This window comes from Cebus imitator, unplaced genomic scaffold (genome assembly GCF_001604975.1).
Source record: "Cebus imitator isolate Cc_AM_T3 unplaced genomic scaffold, Cebus_imitator-1.0 Scaffold62, whole genome shotgun sequence".
Taxonomy (NCBI): domain Eukaryota; kingdom Metazoa; phylum Chordata; class Mammalia; order Primates; family Cebidae; genus Cebus; species Cebus imitator.
This window is the reverse complement of record NW_016107377.1, coordinates 3,490,003-3,499,366: the sequence shown is the minus strand read 5'-3', so window position 1 is coordinate 3,499,366 and position 9,364 is coordinate 3,490,003. Positions and strand designations below refer to the sequence as shown.

The window sequence follows — 9,364 nt, the reverse complement described above, 5'->3', positions numbered from 1 at the left end:
AAAAAAAAAAAAAAAAAAGCTACATCTGCTGACTTCTTTAGCCATCTAATGGCATTCTCCTTCCTCTCTTTATTATTTTCACATTAGTATATTGCATTACACTTTTCTGGGATTATTTCCCTTCATGTTTCCTTCTTAGGATGCTGTATCTGACCTAAACCTTACACTTTCTTAAACCACTGGCCTTTAAGGGCAGGTCTGCTAAGATAGTGTTTCCAATCTTTCCATGTCAGGACACAGGGAGAAAATGGTGTTATTTGTACTGCACACTGGGTCGAATAGGAGAGGCTACTTGAGGTCAGAGGTGAGCAGCCCATATGCTTCCTGATGCTTCAGGTCCTGCCTGGGCTCAGAGGGTTAAGAAGTCAACATCTCATTCTCTGCGCACCAGTATTTTATACACTTAGTGAGAAGCTTGTTGATCTAAGGACATTGATCAGACCATATGGCCATAGGGTCAATATCTATTATCATATTGTCCACTCTGTCAATGATGGCCACAGAGGCCAGCAGCCATACTGCCTTTCCTGTTTCAGCTAGCTGGCTGATAATACAGACTCAGTTCAGATTCTACCCTTGTAAAGAGATCTATATCTATCTCCTTTATTTGGAGGCCTTTTTACAAGTGTCTATTGACAGGTAAAGGGCATATGCCAATGAAACAGACATCTTTTCTCTGAAGCCTCCTCACTGTGCCTTATTGAATGAGAGCTGTCAGAACTAAAGTTGCACCTCAGAAGTTGTGTGTCTGACAAGTCGCTGCTGACTGTGGCAGAAACGCCTTTCAAGCACTTAAAACTTAAACATTTCCTCCCACTACATGTGGGCTGCAATAGTTAAGCATGTTGTTAAAATAAATATGACAATTTTGAAGATCAAAGATTGCCTTTAAAAGGGATATGGTTAATTTCACTTACCATGCTTGATCTATATTTACCAAAGAGAGCCAGAAATTCTGAGACTGGTTGTGAAGATCCAGCTTGTTGCTTTTATAACCGTGGCTTTTACCGTTGAATTACAAAAGGTGGATAGCAGGGGATAGCAGACTCAGCTATGGTACTGCCAGGGACAGAAACAGGAAGAGGTCCAAAGAAATAGAAAAGAATTTAAGAAGCTGCGCTAAGAGGCCCCTTGTAGAAAAGAAACTTCAGAGCAGGACTCACTGGGCGGGCAAGGAACCCATTTGTGAGAAATTAGGGGGTGGAAGGGAAGTAATAACCCACATAAATTATTAAAGTCATCACGTGAGCAGGAACAAGTCTGCAAGAAAAGCTGCGAGGCAACACTTGCCTCCACTATGCATTGCTGATAGGCAAAGGGGGCATTTCACACGGCTGCTGAGATGAGGTGTCTGAACAGCCCTATTACAGAAAATCTGCAGGGAAAGTGAAGGGGCTAGCCACACTAACCATGGGGTAACAGTCCTGGAAAGACAGAGAGATAAAGAAAATGATGTGTACTAGAACTCATCTCAGACAGCTTACTGAATGTGGTTACAAGGAATAATTTGATAACTTCTTGTGAAGGAGGAAATGGAAGGTGAAATCCCCTTAAAAGCATGCTTGAATAACACCAGATGTTTGTAAGACTGCCTTATAAGACAGGTGGGTCCAGATGACTGCAGGGGTTTTGATCTGCTGAGTGGATCTACAAATTTGAACCAGAGCAGAATTGCTCAGAATGACAGAGAAGCAGCAGACCTCTGGTGTAGAGACGACCCTGCCTTTCTGCCCATCTTCCACACATCACTGAGCACCCCCTCTTCAAGAGTATGACCAAGAGCTTATAGGTGGGAGGATAACCTGAGGTCAGGAGTTCAAGACCAGCCGAAACCCCATCTCTACTACAATAGAAAAATTAGCCAAACGTGGTGGTTCATGCCTATAATCCCAGCTACTCAGGGGGCTGAGGCAGGAGAATCGCCTGAACCCGGAAGGCAGAGGTTGCAGTGAGGTAACACCACTGCACTCTAACCTGGGTGACAGAACAAGACACCATCTCAAAAAAAAAAAATATATAGGAACCACTTTCTTTTTTTTTTCAAACAAGGAGATAACAAAAGTTTAATTGTTGAAAGGATGGTTGAGACATATATTTACCATGTCACCAGAGCACTGATTCTCACTTTCCTTGGGTCTGTGGACTCACTGTTGTGAATATGGTCAAGCTACAAACCTACTTATCAGAAAGCTGTCCCCAAAAGCAAAAGTTTACATATAATTTCAGGAGATTCATAAATACTCCAAAATCTATTTAAGGATCATAAATTAAAAGCTCTAACTATAGAAAAGTTTGACATGCCTAGTGCCTAGGGAGCCATGACAATTCACGCTGAATGTCTGGATACAATCCTAGAACTTAATCTCAATCAATTCTAAGAGGGCCATACAAAGGAATTCCTCTGACAGGTGGCTAACATGTCCATTAGCACTCTTGGAGTATTTTATCACATGCCATGAGGAAATTCAGGCATCTTGGGCTTAATTTCTGTGTAAGTATGAGAATGGCAGATAAGTTAAATACCCAAATGCTAGTTTTTTTCTCATCATCAATACATTCGTGTCCTCTTTGGAAATGCAATTTTGAGTTTATAACAAAGAAAGCCTTTGTTAACTGGCTGTTAAGGAAAGTTTCGGTGTTTTCTTGTTTAAAAAAGTGCTGTATTGACCTCAGTGGCAAACACGGTTTCATCTAGTTGAAATTATGATTCACATCAACATGATGACAGCTGTGGGTACAGTTCATATTGCATTCATACTGTATACCTTCTTATTTGTGGTCCAGAAGAATGGCTGTTGCTGTTTCCGTCTTCATCCAGAGTCTTTTTGGTAGCTTTTAATTTTTCTTCTGCTTCTCTACCTTCTGTTTCTCTGGCTAGGCTTGGTATTTTCAAACTTTAGATATTTGGTTGGCTTTTGCCTCCATCCTTCCCACTAAGGCCTCCAATTCACACTCTAAGTCGTCTTTCAGTTCAACAGTTGGCAACTCCTGCATAAGTTTTGCAAGCTGCTGGTGATCAAACCTCCTATGTCCAAATCCATCCTGTAAAGTCTGTAAGACTTCTCACAACTCATTATTAGTGCTGTCAGAGGTGGGAGGCTTTGCTGACTTCTTGCTCTTAACACCTCGTGAAGATACTTGCTTTGCCAAAGGAACACTACTGACTGATAATTGCACAAAGCTTTACTGTGTTGCTTCATTAGGTGCAATGCAAGACAAGCTGAATGTTGGCTGCCACAGCATGGCCAGGACTTGTGGACTTCAGCTACAAATGGCATATCACTCAGACATAATCTATAATGTACTGGTGCACCAAAATCGTTCCTAGAACTTAATTTTTCTGGTGGTTTTGACTTTTTTTTTAATTATTCTTGCACTGGGAGCATGTGGACTTGCCTTACCTTTAAAGGTAAGCCTATTTGTTTTTAGACCATTCTGTAACTCAGCTGCCTTAGTCTGCATGTGTTTCCTTTCGTGTTCTTCTTCAAAGAGTTTTGCTTCCAACTCTTGCATTTTTTTTTTCTGCAAGGGTAACTTTGTTATACTCCTATTCAAGAAGATCCAGTTTTTCATGTTGGTTCCAAACATGTCTTTGATCATGTTGTCGTTCTCTTTCTAGGGAAACCTGTTTCTCTAAGACACATGTCCTCTCCATTTCTACATGCTTTATCATATTTCACATGTATTCCCATTGTTTTTCTAAAAGATTACGTTTATTTTCTGCAGCTAAAAACTGAGATGTCAGTTCTTGATTGTGCTTTGATGCCTCATTCTTTGAATTCTCCCTTTCCTGTATCTCTTCATTCAGTACTTTCTTGGATTGCGTTGTTTCTCTGGACAAGGTTTTCACACTTTCTTCCACCTGAATCCTCAAGTTCTAAGCATCAAATCTTACCTTGAAGATTCTTAAGAGCAGAAAATATAGCTCTGCTATTGCTTTCTGGATAGGTAAGTGTAGGCTTATTTGGGGAGTGTCATAGATCACTATTAAGGAAAGGCTTATCAGATGGATATACTACATCTGATAAGATGAAGAGTGGTGAACCTTACTTCCTTGAGGCCTTGATGATTCGGCTAAGATACTCAAGAACTGAGAACCAGAAGCAACATTGACCAACGCCACCCAGGGAGCCTCTGCAGGTCTGAGAAGATCTGAGTTCTCGTACTCTCCTTCACAACTCAGAAGCTGCCCACCAGGGGGTACTCTAAGCTGAAACCCTCATGGAAAGGGGGAAAAGTGCTAGTGCTGGGTTTAGAAACCCCTGCCACACACCCATGCCACTTTCTAAGTCTGTTGGGGACAACCATATAACTCAATCTGGCCTTAATCATAAATTTTGTGACCATGTGAAAGCCAACCATTTTTTGAAGGACAATTTGGTAATAAATAGCAGAAATTTTTAAGCCCCAAACCTTTGATCCAGAAATTTAATTCCTAGGACTCTGATCTCCAGAAACACTCATAAATGTGTACAAAGATATTTTTAAGGATTTCAGCTTAGCATTGTTTATAATAAGAATAAAAATATTCTAAATGTCTACAGGGGATTCACTTAATTATACTAGATCTATATTTTGCATTTTTCAAGAAGAATATATATATATATATATATGTATTGATGTGGAATAGGGTTTATAACATATTGTTCAAAGAAATAAAAAGATTAAAAAATTGTATTTTATCCTTTTGTTTTTGTTATAAGTTTATTTTTTAACTTTAGACATATGTACATATATGTTGGGATATATGTATATAGATACACACATACATATTCACAGATATAAATTTGTATATGCATAGAAAAAGTGTGGTGAAAAAACTCACACCAAATAATAAGCAATGGTTTCCTCTGGGGAACTGGGTGGTTTTTTCGCTATGTTACTTCTGTATTATTTGGATGTTTTAATAGTTTGCACTACCTTTGTAATTTTTAAAAAATCAACAAAAATACTTAAGAGAGTTGAAACTATGTTGCATGTATTTTGTTGTTCAATCAGGATTGCATTACAATTAGACTAATTATATTGCTTTAAAGTGCAAAAAAAAGTGTTCAGTATTCTTTGGTCTCTCCCACTTTACAACAAATAGAGGGAAATGGGAACATCACATCACTATTATACCACTAACTGTTCAAGGGGATCTAAATGTCATATCAGGCAGGGCGGGAGTCAAGTTTATATAAGTTGTGATTTTAATTACATAATTTTAAGGAAAAAAATGTAAAATTATGAATATAAAATCAAGTATAAGACTAAATATTTAGAAAAAGAAATTACAAAAAAATAATAATAAGTTTAAGAAAGCTAACAAGCAGAGCACAGCAGCTCATGCCTCTAACCCCAGCAACTCAGGAGGCTGAGCCCAGGAATTGAGGCTGTAGTGAGCTATGATGGTGCCACTGCACTCCAGCCTGGAAAACACAGTGAGACGCTGTCTCAGAAAAAAAGAAAGTAGAATGCCTCATTCTCAGGTAAGAAGTGACTTGGCAAAAAAGAAAACAACACAAGCTGACAAACACAACAACGACATAATCCAGAAAAATAACAACTTTAATAAAAGTTGTTATTTTCAGAGCAGAAAATATAGCTCTGCTGTTGCTTAACACTTTTTGGCTGGATGCTCTTGAACAAGAATTTTGTAATATCATTTTCTGCAGAGGAAACATTATTTAGTGTTTCCTCTAGCAAAATATATGGAAATATGTTTTTTTTTATTATTGACTTCCTCAAAAGTTTTTTTTTTTTGCTTCAAAATTCATTATTGGTAATGACATGCAAAATGTTTACAATTATTGTCCTGTAATGAGGGGAAATTCTATCAAGTGTCTTTCATATGTGAACTGTAACATTTCAGGGCACTTCAAGTTTCTTGTAGAGTGAGTAATCTTAAATCATCATTCATTAAGATCATTCATTAACTGATCTGTCATAAGTGTCTTCATTGCAGCAGCATTTTGTGAGTTTTAAATTATTTTTTGTTTGTATTTTGTGTCAAATCAGCAAGAAATTTAAATTATTTTCCAGTTATGTTTGACTAATTAATTATCTTAATTAATTTAATCATCAAACATGCTAAGAGTTGATCATTATTTCTGATGAAATTTACCTCTTTCTATTAATGACATAACTAGGTTTTGGGTTAAATAAATGTTTTGGGGTATGATTGCATGATGTCTCATATGGAACCACCAAACTTTGTCAGGACAAGATTCATCAAATACACTAAGATCTTGCATAGCATATTGGTATGCATAAGATATGCAAGTTTATACATATATAGACTCTTTATTTGTAATACTGCTTATGACTTACATCTTATACAGGCAATAACAAATGCTGGAAAGGATGTGAAGAAAAGAGAACCCTCATACACTGTTGGTGGGAATGTAATTTAATAAAACCATTATGGAAGACAGTTTAGAGTTTCCTCAAAATACTGAAAATAGAGCTAAAATATAATCCAGCAATGCAACTCCTAGTATACACCCAAAAGAAATGAAATGAGTATATAGAAGAGATATCCGCACCCCCATGTTTGTTGCAGCACCATTCACAATAGCCAAGATTTAGAAGCCACCTAATGTCTATCAATAGATGAATGGATAAAGATGTGGTGTTAATACATATCCACAATGGAGTACCATTCGGCCATAAAAAAGGAATGAAATCCTGTCATTTGCAACAACACAGATGGAAGTGAAATAAGCCAGGCACAGAAGGACAAACATTGCATGTTCTCACTTATCTGTGGGAGCTAAAAATTAAAATAATTGAATTCATGGAGATAGAGTGGAAGGATGGTTACCAGAGGCTGGGGAGGGAAGCCCAGGGGGCAGAGGTTGAAGGAGAAAGGGGGATGGCTAATTACAAAAAAATAGTTAGAAAAAACAAATAAGACCTAGTATTTGATAGCACCACAGGGTAAATACAGTAAAAAAATAATTTAATTGTTTGGTCTAAAATAACCAAAGGAGTATAATTGAATTTTTTGAAACAAAAAGGATGAATGCTTGAGGTCATGGATACTCTATTTACCGAGATGTGATTACTATGCACTGTGTGCCTGTATCAGAATATCTCATGCAACCCACAAACGTACACACTATGTACCCACAAAAATTAAAACTTAAACATTAAAATACATATAGTCCTATAAACACAAGAATTCTCATCAATTTGATTTTACACAATTTTCTTTGAAAATGATATGATGCAGTGTAACTACATAGGCTGCCTAACAAACAAATTCCCAACATAAGAGAATTGCCGTTTTCAAGATCTCTGTATTGTGGGCCCTTGGGGTCTACATAGGCTACTTCTAAGCCCCTGGGAGGGGCCCTAACATGAGTACACATGATTATCCATGTATCCAATTTGGAAAAGTAAGATAATTTTACCACAAACGTTTAACAACGCTGTGTCTTTCCATACTGACTTCTCCATCACACTTCCCTTCATGTTAGGATAATGTTAACAGTGGGCATTTCTGAGACCTGAATCATTCAGAGAGCTAAGCCCTTTGCTACAATTCCACACTCTCACAACTGCAAAGACTCACTCCACAGACTAGCTTCCGGCTGGTTCCCTTCCTGTTCCCTTCCATGGATCAACATTTGTATATTTTACCATAGCACACATTCATCTGACAGTATGGCCTCTGAACCTAGCTCTATGTGTTACAGTGCCAGATGAATCAGCACAGAGGATTCCATTTTCTAGAAATGATTCCTATGCAAGAACATGCAGTAATAATTCAGTACACATGGAAATGACAGTAAAATACATAAACACCTGCCACTAAACCTAAATTAAATGAATCCACAACTTAACCTCCCAAAAATTCCCACTTCCAACCCCACCAAAAGAAAGGACTTTTGACAGAGGAGACGTAGTGTTAAGAGTCACGGGTCTTATGGGGCAAAAATATCTTTTTGCACATTTTGCAAAAACATAAGATCATGTGAACTCACTGCCAGTGTCCCTCCAAGGAGCTCACGCCATGAAGGACTCTGAAGTTCAAGCTTCTTTAACTTCATGGAAAATCTGCATCTCAACATAAGACCCTGCTTTGGAGGAGATTCGGGGAAAAGGATCATCAGAACTGTCCAACAATTCCCCAATGAAACAAAACCCTAATGTGGCCGATGAGGGTCTGCCTCGTTGACCTCCACCTGTCTCTTCAGCATCTCAGACAACGGAAGCCAACCCTCTCTGTACTTGGTCCCTCTGGCTTTCTGTTTCTCCTACGTGCACTCCTCCCCCAATGACAGCTTTCCTGCATTGGTGGTTCTCAACACTGGTTATCCAACAGAACCTTCTAGGGATGTTTTATGAACACCCATGCCTGGGCCTCAAGCCTACTAAATCAGAATCCCTGGGACCCCAGGCATGCATATTGAAAAGTCTCCCCCAGGTAATTCCAGTGTGCAGCTGGGGCTAGGCCTTTTAACCTACAGTGTTCCTCTTCAAATACATGACTGATTCTTGTTCTTTTTTACATCCCACAGTGATCAGCATCTCCTGAGGCGGACCTTTCCCTGCCCGCCTGGAGTATGTCATATCTACCGTATCACCTACCTTCAGGGCCACCATGCACCACTCCTTTGTGATTGTAATAGCTAGCATTTATCAAGGCCTTAATATGTGTGGGGCACCATTCTAAGAGATTTACTGTTTTCACAAAAGAAAAAAAAAAGTGGCTCCAAACCAAGAAGTGAACAACTTCAGATTCTGCATCTTTTCAGAGGCAATTACCTTTTTAAAATACAAACTTGAGCTCTGGTACGTTGCTTGGGATCCCTGTGTGACACTGTTTCATGCTTTCATCTTAGTTATCCCTAACATAGGTTGGGGTATGAAATCTTGTCATTCCAATTACTAGATGCAGGAGGTCAGGAGTGGGGGGACCTAATTAGCTGCTAGTGAGGAGAAGCCAAGGACGTAACTAAACATCTTACAGTGTTGCTAAACATCTTACACCCCCTGACACAATAAAGAATTCTCTGCCCAAAGTAGCAAGAGAGTGCTGAGGCTAAAAAACTCTACCTACTTAAATAAAGGTGCATTGTTCAGTACAGAGAAATAGGACTTTACATCAGTAATGTTTATTGAGTAGAGGTAGGAGACCCACCAAGTTTCCTGAGTAGCTTCTTCAGTGAGGTATCATTTAAACCCAGATTCATTAACATTTTTAAAGTTTTACATTTTCATACTTAACAAACAAAAAGGAGAGCAAAAACGAAAAACCTGATTTGTCTGTCTTTGGTTTGTATAGCTTGGGCTTCATTCATTCACAATGGTGAAGATGACCTCATTTCCTTTTCAAATTCTGTTAAGAGACAGTGTGGTTTTTGGAATAACTGTT

At 38.5% G+C, this 9,364-nt stretch overlaps 1 pseudogene; it reads right to left on the bottom strand.

Annotated features, from left to right (window-relative positions):
- Positions 1-2,741: 2,741 nt before the first annotated feature.
- On the bottom strand, positions 2,742-8,592 carry LOC108305316 (annotated as a pseudogene).
- Between the last annotated feature and the right edge of the window lie 772 nt (positions 8,593-9,364).